The sequence below is a fragment of the Kogia breviceps genome, chromosome 1 (genome assembly GCF_026419965.1).
Source record: "Kogia breviceps isolate mKogBre1 chromosome 1, mKogBre1 haplotype 1, whole genome shotgun sequence".
Classification (NCBI taxonomy): Eukaryota; Metazoa; Chordata; class Mammalia; order Artiodactyla; family Physeteridae; genus Kogia; species Kogia breviceps.
In genome coordinates, this window is record NC_081310.1 from 12,352,539 (window position 1) to 12,376,247 (window position 23,709).

Consider the following 23,709-nt stretch of genomic DNA (forward strand, 5'->3'; position numbering starts at 1 on the left):
CATATCTCTTACACAGGAAATACATCAACTCTAAAATATAAGTTAAACTTGAAATAACTTAAAAGCTGTTAACCACATTTGTTAACGTGTTTAAGGTGTTATTTGCTGAAATAATTTAAATCCTTGTAATTAGCTGGTAATAGAGGTAGAAGATTTAAGGGTAGCCACTGTAGAATGAAATGCAAAGAACACTGAAAAGATTGTACCTTTCACTGCTGCATCTCCTCCTAATGTCCTTGTTGAATGTACAAAAATAATTTAACATAACATTAGGTTTTATGGTATTATAAAAAATATATGAGAGGCTTGTTCCAGTTTTATAAAAATTAGCTCACGTTATACATTTCTACAAGGGGCACTGATTATGCACACTTCAGACTCCAGAAGACAAAATGTGGGTCCCTTCAGCCTGCTTGCTGCTTTCAGCATCTGAACCTGGCTGAGTTTCAAATTAGAAAAATAAATAAAACATGAACCATAAATAAGGAGTGTTAATGAAAACTACATAACTAATGGGACTAACCTAAAAGACTATTTTCAGGAAGAGTTTTCACAGGTTAAAAAGCAAAATATGAAAAAAAGGAAGAGTCATTCTTTGAGGATAAGAGTAACATTTCTCTTATTTAGCTAAACTGTAATATGGGAAAAACCCTGGAATATATTATATTTCATATTGTATTCTATATAAAACTATTATTTTAAGAACATAGGCAAGAAAAATGAGCAGCAAATGCTTAGATGTCTATTTAAGAGTTAAACTATGTGCCGTGAGATATGTTACATAGCAATTTTAAGTAGTAACCTATGAATCATGAGGTCCTTGTTTTTCGAATACAAAACTAGATTGAAATTGAGGATCTGAAAGCATGAAAAGTAGATAGTATTTAGAATATGTGATTATGAGCAACAAAAAGTCCAAGAGTACTTTCTGTAAATTCAGAAATCTGCAAGTTAATGGGTAAATTATATTTTGAAAATCAGTTATCTGAGATACAATCCTAGCATACTCTGAAAGCTGTCTAGTTTCTCATACAAATATCTCTATTTCAGTCTAGAACTCTTGTTTCTTTTTGGTAAATACATGTAACAACAATTTAAAGTGGATTTAATCCTCAGGATTTTGATTATTTGAATACCACCTTCACTTTGGAATATGTGTCAAATAAGATATTTACATCAACGAAGTTATATATAAAAATAATTACACAGTGAAGGATATCTCCATTAATGTGAAGGATATATTTATATATATATATATATTTATTTATTTATATATATAAAGAACTCACATAATCATATTCCCAAGTATTCAAGACTAACATATATTCTCTTCCTAGTCATGACAATTTAAGAAATTTAAAATTACATGTATAACATTATGCCAATTTATCATGGTTCTTTTTTTTATGTTTATCTGCAATATTTTTCAGACCTTATTCCTAAATTAATCACAGGGTAGGGTTTCAGTCATGTGACCCTTTTCAGAGCATTTTCACTTTGAAATTCTGTAACAAAAGTATTGGGTTTTAGCACATTTTCAGCATGAAAACCAACACCTCTTCTTACTGCCTCAGAACATAAAAAGTGAATCACTGATTATAGCAACAGTGAATATTAAAATTCAAGCACACTTGTCACCAACATTTCTCAGAGAAGTTCTGATACACAAAAAACATAGTGAGGTTTAAAAATGATGGCAGCTACTTCTCTTTATTCACCACCATATGACAATTGTGTAAACATGATTTGCATTTCATTTGGCTTCCCATCTTTGAAAATGTGCAATAATTTATAATTCTCAAGATCTTTACATTATTTATATATTTACAAATAGAGTGTATTTGTTAATGCTTGTTATTAAAATATGTAAATTTTGCAGAATTCCAATTTGCATAAAATGTAACTCATTTTACATAGATTTCATACCACTGGTGTTGAAGCCTCCAGAAGTCCTTCTGTAAGGCATCACATGAGCACATGAAAGGGAAGAACTTTGAAAACACAACCTTACTGTAAAATACTTTAACTAAAGAATGTAAACAGAAATAAAAAGAGCCCCAAACACTAACTTTGATCCATAGCTAATTCCCTTAGCTAACATAATTCTTAAAAAAAAAAGTACTTTCTGTAAATCAGGACTAAGATTAAGACAAGGAATAGAAAAAATAACACACATGGGAAAGATGCAAAGGTTACAGTAGCTGCAAAGTTCTCACAGCTTTTATCCCTAGACTATAATTTTTAATTTTCCTTTAGGTCTGTGCTGGGAAATCCTATGATCCTTTTGCCTTTTGCATTTACTGCTCACAGCAGGGCTTACCAAAATTCTCCCACTAATACCTTCACTTAAGACAGAAGTCTTGCTCTTCAGTGGTGTCTCATTCTATCACGTAGACCTAAAAATACAATCTCAAATCTGTGCTTTTTTCGGAAGTGAATAATTTGCCGAGTTTTGCAGCTTCATAGCTTGTGTCATCCATTTCTTCATTCCAATTCTTTCAGACTATAACCATAATTCCATTACAGATGTGCACAGTCTGGAAAAGCATTCTGGCCAGGTTCCTTGAACACCTCACTTGAGGGAGACCATATCTAAGTGCAGCATCCTTTCATCCTCACTATGTACCCAAGGATGGAAAGACCCACAAGTGACAACTTCTGGAACTGTTTGATAAGTCTCTGGACCAGAAATTCCAGTGATTAGGAAGGTGCTCTTTTCCAAAGTGTAATTCAAAATGCAGCGTTTAGTTACCTACTTTTTGGTAAACCCTTATTCAGAAAAAAATGCCAGAGGCAGAAGCTTCATAGGATTTTCCAGTGGCTTCTTCAAAGTTAAGTATGAAATTCTTGTCTTGGATAAAGGTTGTAAGAACTTTGCAAACTACTGTAATAATTGGACATAGCAGTTTGAGCATTAGAGTGTATCTCTTTTCTCCCCCAAACCCATTGAGAAATATTAAATATTTCCTAAGAAGAATAAATCCTTCAAGAAGCTGATAATTGGAATATTTGTATATATGGATGTGGGTAAATCAGTGGACTATTATGAAAGACCAAAGTCAGATGAGGGATAAAATAGTTGAGCTATTGTACTGTAGAATATTTACAGTTTTGAAAATAATTGCCTGAAGAACTAAGAACAGAAATGTTAAAAGTCAGTAAACTGAGAAATTGTACTTGACTCTGGATCACAGGTGGGAAAGGGAGTGGGGAACGTTTATTTTCCACTTTTTATCCTTACAGTCTATTAAAAAATTCAGTTCTAAACATGAACGTATGCATAAGTTTAGAATATTTATAATATATATATTTGCCTTTTAAGTCATGTTTTTTTGAGAAAGGAAAAAGTTATTTCAAGTGCAAATAGGTATAAAATAAAAGCCTGTATCTACCAGATACACAATTATCAATTATGCTTCCAATACTTTAAATATACTTACAGGATTAACATCACAGCCTATTTGACCACTATATGCCATCCTGCCTCTCCTTCCCTGGATACACCTATAATTCTGCAGTAGGTGTGCACCCTTCATGTCCACTTTTCTGCACTGCCAACAACCATATGTGCTTTTATAAAGAGTACACATCATTGCTTCACAAATTTAAAACCTCTACTCCAACTTTTCTTTCACTGAAATTTGCCCATTTAAAAAATTTTAAAATATTTACTAATGTTTATGAACAGTTCACATTTTCTGTTCTGTGATAGCTGTTCATATCCTTTGCCAATTTTCTATTTTTTTTTAACTTATGGATCTGCAAGAAGTCCTAATACATTCTGGATAATTGCTAAATATTTGCTAAACGCTCTGAAAAAAATCCTATCCCAGTCTGGAGCTTGCCTTTTATCTCTGTTTACTAGTCCTTTGCCCTAGAAGGGCAAGAAGTCAAATTTATTGATCTTTTCCTTTTTCGTGTTTTCATGTCTGTATTCTTTCAATATCAAACCCGTGTCCCCTGCACTGGCAGGCGGATTCTTAACTACTATGCCAGCAGGGAAGTCCCTGGCCATGTTTTTTAAAATGGCAATGCCATGCCAACATTCCCTACTTCTCTCCTTTACTTTCTTTATCTCCATAGCACTAAACATGATATAAAACCTATAAATTTTGCTTATGTTTTTTACACAAAAATACAATCTCCACAAGAGAAGAGAACTTTGGCTATTTTATTATTATACTGAGTCTTAGAATAGCATCTAGCCCACAAATGGGGCTCAAAAAAATATTCGTAAAGGATGAATGAATGAATGAATAACTGAAAATTATTGAATCTAGGTATTCTCAGAAAAATGTGAGGCGGACTTTCAAGATGACGGAGAAGTGAGACGTGGCGATCACCTTCCTCCCAAAAAATACATCAAAAATACATGTACATGTGGAACAACTCCTACAGAACACCTACCAAACACTGGCAGAAGACCTCAGACCTCCCAAAAGGCAAAAAACTGCCCACGTACCTGGGTAGGGCAAAAGAAAAAAGAAAAAACAGAGGCAAAAGAATAGGGACGCGACCTGCACCCGTGGAGGGAGCTGTGAAGGAGGAAAGGTGTCCACACACTAGAAGTCCCTTCGCGGGCAGAGACTGTGGGGGGCGGAGGGGGGAAGATTTGGGGCCGCGGAGGAGAGCGCAGCAACAGGGTGCAGAGGGCAAAGCGGAGAGATTCCCGCACAGAGGATCGGTGCCAACCAGCACTCACCAGCCCGAGAGGCCTGTCTGCTCACCCGCCGGGGCGGGCAGGGCTGGGAGCTGAGACTTGGGCTTCGGAGGTCAGACCCTAGGGAGAGGACTGGGGTTGGCAGCGTGAAAACAGCCTGAAGGGGTTAGTGTGCCACAGCCAGCCGGGAGGGAGTCCGGCAAAAGTCTGGAGCTGTGAAGAGACAAGAGACCATTGTTTCGGGGTGCGTGAGGAGAGGGGATGCAGAGCACCGCCTAAATGAGCTCCAGAAACGGGCACGAGCCGTGGCTATCAGCACGGACACCGAGACGGGCATGAGATGCTAAGGCTGCTGTAGCCACCAAGAAGCCTGTGTACAAGCACAGGTCACTATCCATGCCTCCCCTTCTGGGAGGCTGTACAGTTCGCCACTGCCAGGGTCCCAGGATCCAGGGACAACTTCTCCATGAGAACGCACGGCGTGCCTCAGGCTGGTGCAACGTCACGCAGCCTCTGCCACCACACGCTCGCCCCGCCTTCATACCCCTCCCTCCCCCCGGCCTGAGTGAGCCAGAGCCCCCGAATCAGCTGCTCCTTTAACCCCGTCCTGTCTGGGTGGAGAACAGACACCAGAGGGCAACCTACATGCAGAGACAAGGCAAAATCCAAAACTGAACTACAGCAGCTGTGCAAACAAAGAAGAGAAAAGGAAATGTCTCCATGCAACCTCAGGAGCAGCGGATTAAATCTCCACAATCAACTTGATGTACCCTGCATCTGTGGAATACCTGAATAGACAACAAATCATCCCAAAATTGAGGCAGTGGACAATGGGAGCAACTTAGACTTGGGGTTTTCTGTATGTGACTGACAAGTTTCTGATATTCGTGTTTACCTTAGTGTAGTTTTTAGCTCTTGTTATCATTGGTGGATTTCTTTAGTGGTTCGGTCACTCTCTTCTTTTTTTTTATTACTTTAAAATTTTTTTCATTTAAATTTTTTTATCTTTTATTTTAATAACATTATTTTATTTTATTTTATTTATTTATTTTTCCCTCTCTTTCTCTTTTCTTCTGAGCCGTGTGGCTGACAGGGTCTTGGTGTTCCGGCCAGCTGTCAGGCCTGAGCCTCTGAGATGGGAGAGCCAAGTTCAGAACATCAGACTACCAGAGACCTACTGGTCCCACATAATATCAATTGATGAGAAATCTCCAAGAGATCTCCATCTCAATGCTAAGACTCAGCTTCACTCAACAACCAGCAAGCTCCAGTGTTGGATATCCCATGCCAAACAACTAGCAAGACAGGAACACAACCCCACCCATTAGCAGAGAGGCTGCCTAAAATAATAAGTTCACAGACACCACAAAACACACCATTGGACGTGGTCATACCCACCAGAAAGACAAGATCCAGCCTCATCCACCCTTCCTCATCCACCAGGAAGCCTACAGAAGCCACTGAACCAACCTTACCAACTGGAGGCAGACACCAAAAACAACGGGAACTACGAACCTGCAACCTGCAAAACGGAAACCCCAAACACAGTAAGTTAAGCAAAAAGAGAAGACAGAGAAATATGCAGCAGATGAAGGAGCAAAGTAAAAACCCACCAGACCAAACAAATGAAGATGAAATAGGCAGTCTACCTGAAACAGAATTCAGAGGAATGATAGTAAAGATGATCCAAAATCTTGAAAATAGAATGGAGAAAACACAAGAAATATTTTAAAAGGAACCAGAATAACAGAAGGGCAAAAAAACAATGATGAACCACACAATGAATGAAATTTAAAATTCTCTAGAAGGAATCAATAGCAGAATAACTGAGGCAGAAGAACATATGAGTGACCTGGAGGATAAAATAGTGGAAATAACTACTGCAGAGCAGAATAAAGAAAAACGAATGAAAAGAATTGAAGACAGTCTCAGAGACCTCTGGGACAACAGTAAATGCACCAATATTTGAATTATAGTGGTCCCAGAAGAAGAGTAAAAGAAAGGGACAGAGAAAATATTTGAAGAGATTATAGTTGAAAACTTCCCTAATATGGGAAATGAAATAGTCAATCAAGTCCAGGAAGCACAGAGTCCCATACAGGATAAATCCAAGGAGAAACAAGCCAAGACACATATTAATCAAACTATCAAAAATTAAGGAAAGAAAAAATATTAAAAGCAGCAAGGGAAAAGCAACAAATATCATACAAGGGAATTCCCAGAAGGTTAACAGCTGATCTTTCAGCAGAAACTCTGCAAGCCAGAAAGGACTGGCAAGACATATTTAGAGTGACTAAAGGAAAAAACCTACAACCAAGATTACTCTACCCAGAAAGAATCTCATTCGGATTCGATGGAGAAATTAAAACTTGTACGGGTAAGCAAAAACTAAGAGAATTCAGCACCACAAAACCAGCTTTAAAACAAAGGCTAAAGGAACTTCTCTAGGCATGAAACACAAGAGAAGGAAAAGATCTACAATAACAAGCCCAAAACAATTAAGAAATTGGTAATAGGAACATACCTATTGATAAGTACCTTAAATGTAAATGGATTACACACTCCAAACAAAAGACATAGACTGTTTGAATGGATTCAAAAACAAGACCCATATATATGAAGTCTACAAGAGACCCACCTCAGACTAGGGACACAGACAGACTGAAAGTGAGGGGATGGAAAAAGATATTCCATGAAAATGCAAATCAAAAGAAAGATGGAGTAGCAAATCTCATAACAGACAAAATAAACTTTAAAATACAGACTATTACAAGAGACAAAGAGGACACTACATAATGATCAAAGGATCAACCCAAGAAGAAGATATAACAATTGTAAATATTTATGCAGCCAACATAGGAGCACCTCAGAACATAAGACAAATGCTAACAGCCATAAAAGGCGAAACTGACAGTTACACAATAATAGTAGGGGACTTTAACAACCCACTTTCACCAATGGACAGATCATCCAAAATGAAAATAAATAAGGAAATACAAGCTTTAAATGACATTAAACACGATGGATTTATTTGTTATTTATAGGACATTCCATCCAAAAACAACAGAATACCCTTTCTTCTCAAGTGCTTATGGAACAATCTCCAGGAGAGATCATATTTTTGGTCACAGATTAAGCCTTGGTAAATTTAAGAAAACTGAAATCATATCAAGTATCTTTTCTGACCACAATGCTATGGGACTAGATATCAATTACGGGAGAAAAAACTGTAAAAAATACAAACACATGGAGGCTAAACAATACGCTACTAAATAACCAAGACAACACTGAAGAAATCAAAGAGGAAATCAAAAAATACCTAGAAACAAATGAGAATGAACACATGACGACTCAAAGCCTACGGGATGCAGCAAAAGCAGTTGTAAGAGGGAAGTTTATAGCAATACAATCCTACCTCACAAAATAAGAAAAATCTCAAATAAACAATCTAACCCTACTCTTAAAACAAGGAGAGAAAGAATAACAAAGAAAACCCCAAGTCAGTAGAAAGAAAGAAATCATAAAGATCAGAGCAGAAATAAATGAAATAGAAACAAAGAAAACAATAGCAAAGATCAATTAAACTAAAAGCTGGTTCTTTGAGAAGATAAACGAAATTGATAAACCATTAGCCAGACTCATCACGAAAGAAAGGGAAAAGACTCAAGTTAACAGAATTAGAAATGAAAATGGAGAAGTAACAACTGACACTGCAGAAATACAAAAGATCGTGAGAGATTACTACAAGTAACTATATGCGAATAAAATGGACAACATGCAAGAAATAGACAAATTCTTAGAAAATCACAACCTTCTGAGGCTGAATGAGGAAGAAATAGAAAATATAAACAGATCTATCACAAGCACTGAAATTGAAACTGTGATTAAATATCTTCCAACAAAGAAAAGCGCAGGATGAGATGGCTACACAGGAGAATTCTATCAAACATTTAGAGAAGAGCTAACACCTACCCTTCTCAAACTCTTCCAAAATATAGCACAGGGAGGATACTCCCAAACTCATTCTATGAGGCCACCATCACCCTGATATCAAAACCAGACAAACATGTCACAAAAAAGAAACTTACAGACAAAGATCACTGATAAATATAGATGCAAAAATCTTCAACAATATACTAGCAAACAGAATCCAACAGCACATTAAAAGGATCATACACCATAATCAAGTGGGGTTTATCCCAGTAATGCAAGGATTCTTCAATATATGCAAATCAATCAATGTGATACACCGTATTAACAAATTGAAGGAAAAAACCGTTTGATCTCAATAGATGCAGAAAAAGCTTCTGACAAAATTCGACACCCATTTATGACAAAAAACCCTCCAGAAAGTATGCATAGGTGGACTTACCTCAACATAATAAAGGCCATAGATGACAAACCCACAGCCAACATCATTCTCAATGGTGAAAAACTGAAACCATTTCCAAAAAGATCAGGAACAATACAAGGTTGTCCGCTCTCACCACTATTATTCAACATACTTTTGGAATTTTGAGCCACAGCAATCAGAGGAAGAAAAAGAAATAAAAGGAATCCAAATCAGAAAAGAAGTAAAACTGTCACTTTTTTCAGATGATATGATACTATACATAGAGAATCCTAAAGATGCTACCAGAAAACTACCAATGAATTTGGTAAAGTAGCAGGGTACAAAATTAATGCACAGAAATCTCTTGCATTCCTATACACTTCCTATACATTTACCATTGCAACAAAAAGAATAGAATACCTAAGAATAAATCTACCTAAGGAAACAAAAGAGCTGTATGCAGAAAACTATAAGACACTGATGAAAAAATTAAAGATGATACAAACAGATGGAGAGATATACTATGTTCTTGGATTGGAAGAATGAACCTGGTGAAAATGACTATACTACCCAAAGCAATCTACAGATTCAATGAAATCCTTACCAAACTACCAATGGCATTTTTCACAGAACTAGAACAAAAACTTTTACAATTTGTATGGAAACACAAAAGACCCCGAATAGCCAAAGCAATCTTGAGAAAGAAAAACGGGGCTGGAAGAATCAGGCGTCTGGACTTCAGACTACACTACAAAGCTACAGTAATCAAGACAGTATGGTATTGACACAAAGCAGAAATATAGATCAATGGAATAGGATAGAAAGCCCAGAGATAAACTCACGCACATATGGTCATCTTATCTTTGATAAAGGGGGCAAGAATATACAATGGAGAAAAGACAGCCTCTTCAATAAGTGGTGTTGGGAAAACTGGACAGCTACATGTAAAAGAATGCAATTAGAAAACTCCCTAACACCATACACAAAAATAAACTCAAAATGGATTAAAGACCTAAATGTAAAGCCAGACACTATAAAACTCTTAGAGGAAAACATAGGCAGAACACTCTATGACATGCATCACATCAAGATCCTTTTTTGACCCACCTCCTAGAGAAATGGAAATAAAAACAAAAATAATCCAAAGGGACCTAATGAAACTTAAAGGCTTCTGCACAGCACAGGAAACCATACACAAGATGAAAAGACAACCCTCAGAATGTAAGAATATTTTCAACTGAAGCAGCTGACAAAGGATTAATCCCCAAAATATACAAGTAGCTCATGCAGCTCAGTATCAAAAGAACAAACAACCCAATCCAAAAATGGGCAGAAGAAATAAATAGACATTTCTCCGAAGAGGATATACAGATTGCCAACAGACACATGAAAGGATGCTCAACATCACTAATCATTAGAGAAATGCAAATCAAAACTACAATGAGGTATCACCTCACACCAGTCAGAATGGCCATCATCAATAAATCTACAAACAATAAATGCTGGAGAGGGTGTGGAGAAAAGGGAACACTCTTGCACTGTTGGTGTAAATGTAAATTGATACAGGCACTATGGAGAACAGTATGGAGCTTACATTAAAAACTAAACATAGAGCTACCATACGACCCAGCAATCCCACTACTGGGCATATACCCTGAGAAAATCATAATTCAAAAAGAGTCATGTAACACAATGTTCATTGCAGCTCTATTTACAACAGCCAGAACATGGAAGCAATCTAAGTGTCCATCGACAGGTGAATGGATAAAGAAGATGTGGCACATATATACAATGGAATATTACTCAGCCATAAAAAGAAATGAAATTGAGTTATTTGTAGTGAGGTGGATGGGCCTAGCTAGAGTCTGTCATACAGAATGAAGTGAGCAAGAAAGAGAAAAACAAATACCGTATGCTAACACATATATATATATATGGAATCTAAAAAAAAAGGTTCTGAAGAACCTAGGGGCAGGACAGGAATAAAGACGCAGACATAGAGAATGAACTTGAGGACATGGGGAAGGGGATGGGGAGGGGTAAGTTGGGACAAAGTGAGAGAGTAGCACTGACATATATACATTACCAAATGTAAAACAGATAGCTAGTGGGAATCAGCTGCATAGAACAGGGAGATAAGCTTGGTGCTTTGTGACCACCTAGAGGGGTTGGATAGGGAGGCTGGGAGGGAGACGCAAGAGGGAGGAGATATGGGGATATATGTATACGTATAGCTGATTCACTTTGTTATGGAGCAGAAACTAACACAATATTGTAAAGCAATTATAGTCCAATAAAGATGTTAAAAAAAGAGAAAAATTTGAATAAGGATTTTGATTTGTTATTGGCATAGTTCTGTTAGAGACTGAAAAACAACTATATTCATAAAACAACATGATTTAACAGATTTTCTAACTACTCATATCTTCAAATCTGAAAATGGTATAATTTTTATCTTTTGTCAACGTTATTTTATTGACCACATACTACTGTAAAAATAATTTAATACCCCAAAATATGTGAAGCAGGGTTTTATGAAATACTAGGAGTTTTCAGGGGAATCCACAATTTTGGATTAAAGATTCTAAACTCAGAAGAAAACTTGCAGAATGGGGGGGGGAAATTCTCCAGTACAAATAGTGAACCTGTTCTTAACACTTTCTTCTGTCTGATTTGTTAGATGCTGAAAATGGGGACATGTCACTTTGGACATTAAGTAGGATTCTTTTCTTCCAATCAAGTCTCATCTACCTTTAAGTTTTGGAACCAAAATTGTTGGTGAAGTAATTAAACAAATGCAAAATAAATAGTCATTCACATTTTAAAGTATTGATAAAGTAATTAAACAAATGTGATATAGTCACACCACATTTTAAAGTTTCATATCTTAACATTAAAAGGAGCGGTTCTGTTTTTATGTGAATTGCAGAAATTTCTGAATCTAGAAAGAACACACCTAGCTCCATTTGTACTCTACCCGTTTCTCACAAAATATCCTCAGAAAACATTTGACTTCTTCCTAAAATCACACATCTCTAACAATGTAGGTGAGTTGCATATCTTCAATTTATTGATATAAACTAGTAGTTTTCAGAGAGGATTTCCTGCCATTTCACTGCCTTGGCATGTGGTAAATTCTTTAGAACATCTCCCTTTCCTCTCCTTCCGCCCCCTCTCTGTCCCCTACCACAGACACTACAGTTGCAGAATAACCTCTGGAAATAGTAACTTGGTGAGGATCACAATATTTAAGTGCATGGTTCTCTCGGTAACACTAGTAGAACTCATTGTGAAAATAGGTCGTTAACATGGACTCACTGAATTAGAGTTGACCCTTGAAGGAAGAGGGTTTGAACTGTGCAGGTCAACTTACACACAGATACTTTTCAATAGTAAATGCAACAGTACTACACAGTCTGTGGTTGGTTTAGTCCTTGGATGTGGAGGGCCAATTACACATCATATGTGGATGAACCCCTGTGTTCAAACGTCAGCTGTAATTCTTTGCTTTTCTTTCATTATCACAAGCTTACGTTGTTCACTCACTGTGTGCCAGGCTATACAAAAAGCTATGGGTAGAGAGAAATATCTTTCTTCAAGGGATTAAGTGGCTGGTATGGAAGAAATGGTTACTAAGCAAGTGTAAAAATGGTTTGATAAGTGCTATGATACGACTGAGTATGGCAGGAAGAAAAAAGAAAACAGTACTCAAGTCTAACATAGAGAAAAGAAACATACATAGAAGATGTGATTATTGAAGTAAATCTGCTTTCATTATAATAGAGGTCTATATTTCAGGAAATCATTTCAAACAAAGGAAAAGGAAATTGAGAAAAAAAAAGAACAAAATATAAAGGTGTGAAACAACCTGGTCTGCTCATGAAAATACAAGTAGTTCAATATTCTGGACTATATGTGTACTAGTTCTCTACGGTTGCCGCAACAAATTATCAAAAATGTAGTGACTTAACACAGATTCCTAATGTAGATGAGAAATCCAACATGGGTTTCACTGAGCTGAAATTATGGTGTCTGCAGGACTGCATTCCTTTACAAAGACTCTGTGGCATAATTCTTTCCTTTATCTTTTCCTGCTTCCAACAACCCGCACATTTCTTGGCTCTTGGCCAACAAAGTTGAGCCTCTTTGACCACTCTACGGTAAGCACCTTTCCTCTCATTCTTCTCTTCTCTCTCTCTTCCATGTCTAAGGATGCTTGTGATTACGTCGGGCCCACTGGATGATCCAGCCTCACCTCCCTATCTCACAGTCATATCTCAAAATCATATTAGCAAAGTCCCTTTTGCCATCTTAAGTAACATATTTGCAGATCCCAAGGATAAGGACATGGACATTCTTGGAGGGACATTATCCTGCCACCACAGTAGGTTATGAAGGTTATGAGGGGAACCACAGGGAGAGATGAAACTGATGACTAGAATCCGACCACGTAATACAGATTTAAATGTACTATGTCAGTGAGAAGCCACTGATATGACATTGACATGATTACTTCATATTGGAAAAGTTCAATCTGGAAGCTATATGGTATAGAAATGAGAGGACATGAGTAGAGAAGGAAGGCAACAACAAAAAGGATTTAGACAAACCAGCTGAGAATGATAAAAACTTTAATTAAAGCAGGAACAATGGACAGGAGAGGAGAGAAGGTAATAGAGTCAATAAATGTTAGGAATGTAAAATTTACAAAACTTGGTCCCTGATTGGAAATGTTCGGTGGTAAAACAATGTGTATAGATACTTGGTTTGGGTGATAAGGTGGAGATAGGTTTAGTGTAGGAGGGGAAAACTGGGTGACCAACGATGAATCCACATTAATATCAGGTTTCAGGCACTAAGACACCTCCATGGGTGGGTATCCATTTTTTGAAATTTGTTTCATGAAGGAGGCCTTAGAAACTAAGTGTGAGCTGGGGATTCAAATGCGTAAGATAGAACATTGGCCTAATATGACCACTCAGGGTGGTCACGGCGAAGAAGAAAAAGACAGCACCAAGACAGAGGTTAGCTGAATAGGTAAATGGGCTGCACATATTAAGCAAAAGTATAAAAGATGGGTCTGGAGATTCCTTCACTCATTGTAAAAGAAATTCGGCAGTTCGAGGCACCTTGACCTAACATAGTATTGGTTTTCACTAGTATGTGAATAAATAGTTTTATGTCACGTGATGGAATGTACTATGACAAACTCTTTCTCTCTGATACTAGTTAACGTCACACATTCATAACATGATTCCCTTATTCGAGAACATCAGAGACAAATGTCCTGGGGCTATGATTCCAAATACAGAATTTACTAGCTTTGCAGTCCTTGAGAAAAATCACTTAATCTTTTGAAGGCTCCGTTTTTCTTCAATAAACTAGGGATAATAATCCCTACACTAAAGGATTAAAGATAATGTATGTAAAGAACACTTGGCATGCTGCCTGATCCATAGAAGATAGCCAGTGATTAAATGTGGTTTTATTGTTGACCTTATTATTGTTTGACTTCCCAAGCAGCATGCTGGTGTGAGTTTCCACTGTTTCATCGATGAGTGGCATATCCGAACTGACAGGTGAATGCTCTTGAGTGTGTAATTCCTGTTTTCCTTATTCTAGAGAACAAGTGATCTCTAGTGCCTGCCCTGATTTGAAGCTAGTCATCTCAGGAACACATAATGATACCTCCTAAATGAAAAGACCTCCACGAATATTGATTTACATAATCAAAAGAAACTATTTGGAGTCTTAAAAAATGACCACTCTGTGTTAAAAAATCATTGATACTCTTAAATTACAGCATTTGAGGTCAAAGACAGTTCTGCAAGGTAAGCAGCACAGCTTTTGTTCAGTCAATGATTCTTTCTGTAAAGTTGCAATTTTAATGCATGCCTAAAGGTAAGCATGTATTTCAGTAATCTTGCATGTTTATTAAATTTTTCACTGCTAGGTAAATGAAGGCAGTAAAGGATGCTGGAACATCACAAACAAGAGCTCACCTAAGAGACTACCACTAGCCTTAAAGCTAGAATACAAGACACATCAAAGCCGTCCAGGATAGAATTACAGGGAACATAATTGCTAATATCAAATGGCTAGCTTTCCCCAAGGTAGTGGCCACTTTTGAAAAGTCCGTTTAGTCAAGTGATTATGAATCATCTATGAAGTCCATCAAATCTGATTTTGAATGTCAGATACGTTACTTATAAGGCATGTCATTTATAGAAAAATCTCCAAGTCTCAATTTCCTTATCAGTTACATAGCAACAATAACACTTAGCTTCAGAAGCACCTAAAACTAGCCCAGCCCTTAACATATAAAAGATACTCCATAAGAATTTCCTGTTTTTATAAACTTTTAAAGGTATTTCTTTGCTGAGGGAAGCTGACATTCCTTTGTGGATTGCTTATCAGGAATTCTATCTGAAAACGAAGAAAGTTGGAGGATTTGAGGACTTAATGGGAAAATAAAACTAAAATGGGAAAATAAAAGAAAGTATTTCTGATACCAATGCCATAAGGAAGAGTTAATGTGCTAATAACTGTAATATTTTTCTACTAATTGAAGGAAAAAATGCTAGGTCTACTGTTAGCAGTAATTTGTTTTTCTAAATAGATGGCTAATTTAAATACACTGCATATGGTCATTTAAAGATATCACTATTGGGCTTCCCTGGTGGCGCAGTGGTTGAGAGTCCGCCTGCCGATACAGGGGACATGGGTTCGTGCCCCGGTCCGGGAGGATCCCACATGCCGCAGAGCGGCTAGGCCCATGAGCCATGGCCACTGAGCCTGTGCGTCTGGAGCCTGCGCTCCACAACGGGAGAGGCCACAACAGTGAGAGGCCCACGTACCACAAAAAAAAAAAAAAAAAAAAAAAATCACTATTAGAATGTCTTAAGTCTTCCAATTAGCGAGTTGTTTTAAGATTAGTTCTGTAGAAAAATATGTATATGTACAGCATTAATCTTTCATAATATCTGAAATAGAATGTTTTACTTATGTTTAGGTTAAAATGAAAAATATGTAAGAGTATTTGTCATTTTTAATAAAAAATGTTGATTTCATAATTATAATATTGAGCAGTTTCTCATGCGGTCAAACTATTGTTAAAATTATATTTGTTTTCCAATGACAATAAGAAGTACTACCAAATTGAACATTTTGTAAAAGAAGAAAAGAAAATTCTTAAACTGCTTTAATTATATCTTTGAAAAGATAATTATGATTTAGTTACTCCATACTCATTACAAGGTTTAGCCCTGATACCATAGTGAGATACATAATTATTTTTACACTGGAATTTATAGTAATAATGAGAAGGACTCAAGAGAGAGAAGGTATAAGAATTATAATTCTATTTTTTAATCTTCCTGTGGGTATTTTTCAAAGCTTTTACTAAAATGACACTTTTCAGGGTAGGTTAACAATCACTTTCAAACATTTAAATTAATTTCCACATGGAATTAAAACAAAGACTATGCACTGGGCATAGCTACTTATCCTCTGCAGCCCAGCTCTGATCTGTTCAACACAGAAATGAAGTACAGGAGAAACTCTAGGAAAAAAGGAAGATTTTGCATCTGATAGAAAATATATTGATACTTAAGTAATTACCATTTTTCTTAGCATATATTTATGTAAGTAAAAATTTTACATAGTTTTACACAAGTAAAATGTTCCTAAACAATTATAATAAACATTTACTTTTAATTGACCCCATTATAGTATTTCTGCCACCAATGCTAAACAGGGTATCTATTGTGCTGGTAATAGTGTTTTTCCACTATTTAACAAAAATATTGCTGAATCAGGTCCAGCAAATTAATTTACATGTTAATAGCTGCCTCATTAGAACATATAACATGCAGTAGTTTAAAAGATAACACATTTGGAATAATTGTCTCTACTACGTGGAAAATGTATTCAAAACCTCATTTAAGAAAAAACACCATTATAAAGAAAATAAATCCTAAAAGGGCAAACTATACATTTTTAGAAACATCATTTAAAAATATTTGTGTAAAGTAGATAGCCACCAGGAGATTGCTAACCATTAGTGTTCATACTACTGGATAACAGTGGAATTGTAGTAAATTTCTTTAGTGCATTCTGCTATATTTAAGATAGAGCTAGTTATTTACTTCACAATAAATATTTATGACAATAATAGTATATTTTTGTAAGTTGAAAATAAAGTGTCTGTTGATAAACTTGAATGATACAGAGCCCCTAAAACAAGTGAAATGATGTCAAGAAGTTAAGTAGTTGCAGACACTGTCTGTGGATGCCATGCCATCACAACCCTGGAGCTCCATGGGATGGGCTTAAGACTTGTGGACTGCATGCATCACAATTCAATTTCTCCTTATATCCAAAACTGTTCCCTTGAGTTTCCCATGAGTTTTAATTCTGAAAGCCCTCCTAATTAACTTCTTGTGGGAAAATTTTCATTTCAGTCTGTTTCTCAGGGAACACAACCTGAAGAAGATACAGTTCTTTTCAGAAATAGACCTTATTTTTAATTGTCATTTAAAATAATTTTAATATGGCATCAGGAAATAATCCTGATTTTGAACTTTAATTTTAAATAATTGCTAGCTTTTACTTAACGCTGTGGGTTATTTGCCAGACAGACATAAAGCAAATATAAAAACAAGTATAGCATAAAAACTGTACATGACCTGAATGTTGAAAGCAATTATTTCCTAAGAATATATTAGTTGTTTGGTAATCATAAAGTTATATTTTTATTTTGAACAGTATAGTCTTTTTCATGTAATTGTTTTATTGTAGTTTAGTAGTATTTTTGAAAATTGCTGGGGGGATTTAGTTAGATGTGTAGTGTTTTCTATATTTTTCCTATTGTAAAGAGAAGATTTTTTGTCATTTTACAAAACATTGCTACTTTTAAGAATAGATTATTGGTGTTGCTCTACAGATGGCTTTATATTCATAAGAACTATTTTAGATTATATGGCTTGATTCTTCTATAACTTTACACATTTTTATCCACTTGAGCTGACTTCAACTGAGAACAATGGTTTAAAAAGCTATAATATTGGTGGGGTTTTCTTCAGTCTATTTCATTTTGTATCTTTAAGGTTTTTGTATTAGTTGACTATTTCACTTTATTTCTCTTCTTTTCCTAGTATACATGTGGCTGCATTCATTCTCCTTTGGGGTTTTTGCAAATTTGCCTGCATTGCTAAGATGATATTATATTTTCCTTCAAGGTGTTTCCTGAGTTTGAGTCTCTGTTTTACACATTCCCATTGTTGGCATTATGTTTTTATACTGGGTTTTTCAATTCCTTATTTGTAGTTTTTTTTCATATCTGCAATATATTAATAGAATAATTAATGCTAGAGTTGTGCTGCCAGCTTCCTCTGGTTTGGGTTTCTTTTTTTGGGGGGCAGTTAATTTATTGAAATTTTCATATTTATATTCTGTATTGAACTTACTGTATTGCATTTATATAACTTTTTATATTTTTTCACTTTACAAATATTTTATATTGGATTTTTCCTAAAAGCAATAGCAGATGATCATATAATGTTGAAAGTGAGAGGGTTTGTATACCTTAATATGTTTCTTCATTGAAAAGGGCACTTTTTAATTCCTCATTCTAGTGTAGTTTCTATACCAGTTTTAATTTGTTTGGTTTCAAAGTGGTTGTTATGCAAAAATGGAAGGAAAAAAAAGTTCTGGAGGAAAATTAGAAACCAACTAATTTTTATTTCAGCAAAACTATTAACCAAGACATTTTCATTTTAACCATTCATGGTATAATTTTAAGTGTATTAAATAATTTTCTGTCATCTTATAAAGCATGCTGTGCATTATATAAAAAGAATTATACACCATCTCCATGTGATATTTATCAAGTAGGCAAGCCTGGGTCAACATTCAAAAGTCAATTAATGTAATCCACAGGCTAAAATTTAAAAAAATGATTATTTCAATAAATGCAGAAAAAGCACTTGACAAAATTCAACACTTTATTAAGAATAAAACTCTCAGAAAACTAGTAATAGATCAGAACTTCCTCAATTTAATAAAGAATATCTTCGCAAACCTACAACTAACACCATACTTAATGGTGAGAAATTCAAAGCTTCCCTACTAAGATCAAGAACAAGGCAAGTATGTTCCCTCTCACCACTTTTCCAACATCATACTGGAAATTCTAGCTAATGCAGTAAGACAAGAAAAAAGACATAAAAGGTATACAGATTGAAAACAAAGACATAAAATTATCTGTGCTTGCAGATAACATAACTGTCTATGTAAAAAATCCAAAAGAATAGAGACAAAAGCCCTGGAACTAACAAGCAGTTATAGCAAGGTTGCAAGATAAAAGGTTAACATACAAAAGTTAATTGTTTCCCTAAATATTACTATTGAACAAATGGAATTTGAAATTAAAACAATACCATTTACATCAGTACCAACAAAAATAAAATACTTAGATATAAATCTAACAAAATATGTACTGAGAAGAAAATGTGGATGAAATTTTAAAAATAACTGAATAAATAGAGAGGTATTCCATGTTCATGGATAGAAAGACACAATGTTATCCATATGTCAGTTCTTCCCACCTTGATCTATAGATTCTGTGTAATCCTAATCAAAATCGTAGCAAGTTATTTGGTGGGTTATATACACAGGCAAAAGAACCAGAGTAGGCAATACAATATTGAAGGAAAATAACAAAGTTAGAGGACTGACTCTACCTTAACAGTCCTGACTTCAAGAATTACTATAAGTCTACCTGACATCAAGACTTACTACAAAACTATGATAATCAAGACAGTGTAGTATTGGCAAAAAGAATAGACAAACAGATCAATAGAACAGGACAGAGAGCCCAGATATGTACCCACATTAAATATAATCAAATGATCTTTGACAAAGGAGCAAAGGCAATACAATGAAGAAAAAGTTGTCTTTTCCACAAATGGTGATGGAACAGCTGGACATCTACAAGCAAAAATAAAACCAAAAAAAAACTAGACACACACCATACACCATTTACAAAAATGATCTCAAAATGGATCATAGATCTAAATGTGAAGTGCAAAACTATAAATCTCCTAGATGATATCATAGGAGACAATCTAGATGTACTTGACCTTGGTTTAGGCAATGACTTTTTAGATATAACACTAAAAGTGCAAACCATGAAAGAAAGAATTGACAAGCTGAACTTCATTAAAATTAACTATTTTTTCTCTGCAAAAGACACTGTCAAGGGAATAAAAAGACAAGCCACAGAAGGAGAGAACATATTTGCAAAAGATGCATAGCAGCTTTATTCATAATTGTGAAATTATAAAGCAACCAAGATCTCCTTCAGTAAGTACCATAAAAAAAATGGAGGAAACGGAAATTTATATTACTAAGTAAAAGAAGTCAGTTCAAAAAGGCTACTTACTCTATGACTCCAACTACATGACATTCTACAAAAGGCAAAGCTATGAAACATTAAAAAGATCAGTGGCTGTCAGAGATTGACGGGCAGGAATAAGAGATAAATAGGCAAACCACAGGATTTCTAGGGCAGTAAAACTACTCTGTGTGATATTATAATGATGGATACATGTCTATAAATGTGTCCAAATTCATAGAGTGTACAACACCAAGAGTAATCTCTAATGTTAATTATGAACTCGGGGTGATAATAATATGTCAATGTAGGTTCATCAATTGGAACAAATGTACCACTCTGGTGAAGACTACTGACAGTGAGGGAGGCTATGCATGTTTTCGGGGAGAGGGAAAATGGAAAATCTCTATACCAAACTTCCTTCTAATTTTGCTGTATTTACCACTGTTCTAAAATTAGAAAAATGGGGAGGGAGAAAGGGGAAAGAGACAGAGAGAGAGAGAGAGAGACAGGCAGACAGACACCAGGAGGAAACAAAGTGTGTGAAACATGTTGTGAGCATCAAGATTTGTAGGAAAAAAAATTAACCTCAAAAATATAAACTTTAGAGAAGCAAGAACTACAATCCTACAGCCTGTGGAACAAAAACCACATTCACAGAAAGACAGACAAAATGAAAAGACAGAGGACTATGTAACAGATGAAGGAACAAGATAAAACCCCAGAAAAACAACTAAAGGAAGTAGAGATAGGCAACATTCCAGAAAAAGAATTGAGAATAATGATAGTGAAGATGATCCAGGATCTCAGATAAAGAATAGAGGCAAAGATCGAGAAGATGCAAGAAATGTTTAACAAAGACCTAGAAGAATTAAAGAAAAAACAAACAGAGACGAACAATACAATAACTGAAATGAAAAGTACACTACAAGGAATCAATAGCAGCATAACTGAGGCAGAAGAATGGATAAGTGACCTGGAAGACAGAATGGTGGAATTCACTGCTAAAGAACACAACAACAACAAAAAAGAATGAAGAGAAATGAAGACAGCCTGAGAGACCTCTGGGACAACATTAAACACAAAAACATTCACATTATAGGGGTCTCAGAAGGAGAAGAGAGAGAAAAAGAACCCAAGAAAATATTTGAAGAGATTATAGTCAAAAACGTCCCTAACATGGGAAAGGAAATAGCCACCCAAGTCCAGGAAGTGCAGAGAGTCCCATACAGGATAAACTCAAGGAGAAACAAGCCGAGACAAATAGTAATCAAATTGGCAAAAATTAAAGACAAAGAAAAATTATTGAAAACAGCAAGGGAAAAATGACAAATAACATACAAGGGAACTCCCATGAGGTGAACAGCTGATTTCTCAGCAGAAACTCTACAAGCCAGAAGGGAGTGGCATGATATACTTTAAGTGATGAAAGGGAAGAACCTACAACCAAAATTACTCTACCCGGCAAGGATCTCATTCAGATTCGATGGAGAAATCAAAAGCTTTACAGACAAGCAAAAGCTAAGAGAATTTAGCACCACCAAACCAGCTCTACAACAAATGTTAAAGAAACTTCTCTAAGTGGGAAACACAAGAGAAGAAAAGGACCTACAAAAAACAAACTCAAAACAATTAAGAAAATGGTCATAGGAACATACATATCGATAATTACCTTAAACCTGAATGGATTAAATGCTCTAACCAAAAGACACAGGCTTGCTGAATGGATACAAAAACAAGACCCATATAAATACTGTCTACAAGAGACCCACTTCACACCTAGGGACACATACACACTGAAAGTGAGGGGATGGAAAAAGATATTCCATGCAAATGGAAATCAAAAGAAAGCTGGAGGGCTTCCCTGGTGGCACAGTGGTTGAGAATCCACCTGCCGATGCAGGGGTCACAGGTTCGTGCCCTGGTCCGGGAAGATCCCACATGCCGCGGAGCAACTAAGCCCGTGAGCCATGGCCGCTAGGCCTGCGCGTCCGGAGCCTGTGCTCCACAACGGGAGAGGCCACAGCAGTGAGAGGCCCGCATACCAAAAAAAAAAAAAAAAAAAAAAAAAAAAAAAAAAAAAAAAAAAAGAAAGCTGGAGTAGCAATACTCATATCACATAAAATAGACTTTAAAATAAAAAATTCTATGAGAGAAAAGGAAGGACACTACATAATGATCAAGGGATCAATCCAAAAAGAAGATATAACAATTAAAAATATATATGCACCCAACATAGGAGCACCTCACTACATAAGGCAATTGCTAACAGCTATAAAACAGGAAATCGACAGTAACACAGTAATAGTGGGGGACTTTAACACCTCACTTACACCAATGAACAGATCATCCAAAATGAAAATAAATAAGGAAACTGAAGCTTTAAATGACACAAAGGACCAGATAGATTTAATTGATATTTATAGGACATTCCATCCAAAAACAGCAGATTACACTTTCTTCACAAGTGTGCACGGAACATTCTCCAGGATAGATCACATCTTGGATCACAAATCAAGCCTCAGTAAATTTAAGAAACTTGAAATCATATCAACCATCTTTTCTGACCACAATGCTATGAGATCAGAAATGAATTACAGAGAAAAAACCGTAAAAAACACAAACACATGGAGGCTAATCAATACGTTACTAAATAACCAAGAGATCACTGAAGAAATCAGAGGAAATCAAAAAATACCTAGAGACAAATGACAATGAAAACACGATGATCCATAATCTATGAGATGCAGCAAAAGCAGTTCTAAGAGGGAAGTTTATAGCTATACAAGCCTACCTCAGGAAACAAGAAAAATCTCAAATAAACAATGTAACCTTACACCTAAAGGAACTAGAGAAAGAAGAACAAACAAAACCCAAAGTTAGGAGAAGGAAAGAAATGATCAAGATCACAGCAGAAATAAATGAAATAGAAACAAAGAAAACAATAGCAAACATCAATAAAACTAAAAGCTGGTTCTTTGAGAAGATAAACAAAATTTATAACCATTAGTCAGACTGATCAAGAAAAAGAGGGAGAGGACTCAAATCAATAAAATTAAAAATGAAAAAGGAGAAGTTACAACAGACACTGCAGAAATACAAAGAATCCTAAGAGATTACTACAAGCAACTCTATGCCAATAAAATGGACAACCTGGAAGAAATGGACAAATTCTTAGAAAGGTATAAGCTTCCAAGACTGAACCAGGAAGAAATAGAAAATATGAACAAACCAATCACAAGTAATGAAATTGAAACTGTGATTAAATATCTTCCAACAAACAAAAGTCCAGGACAGGATGGCTTCACAAGTGAATTCTAT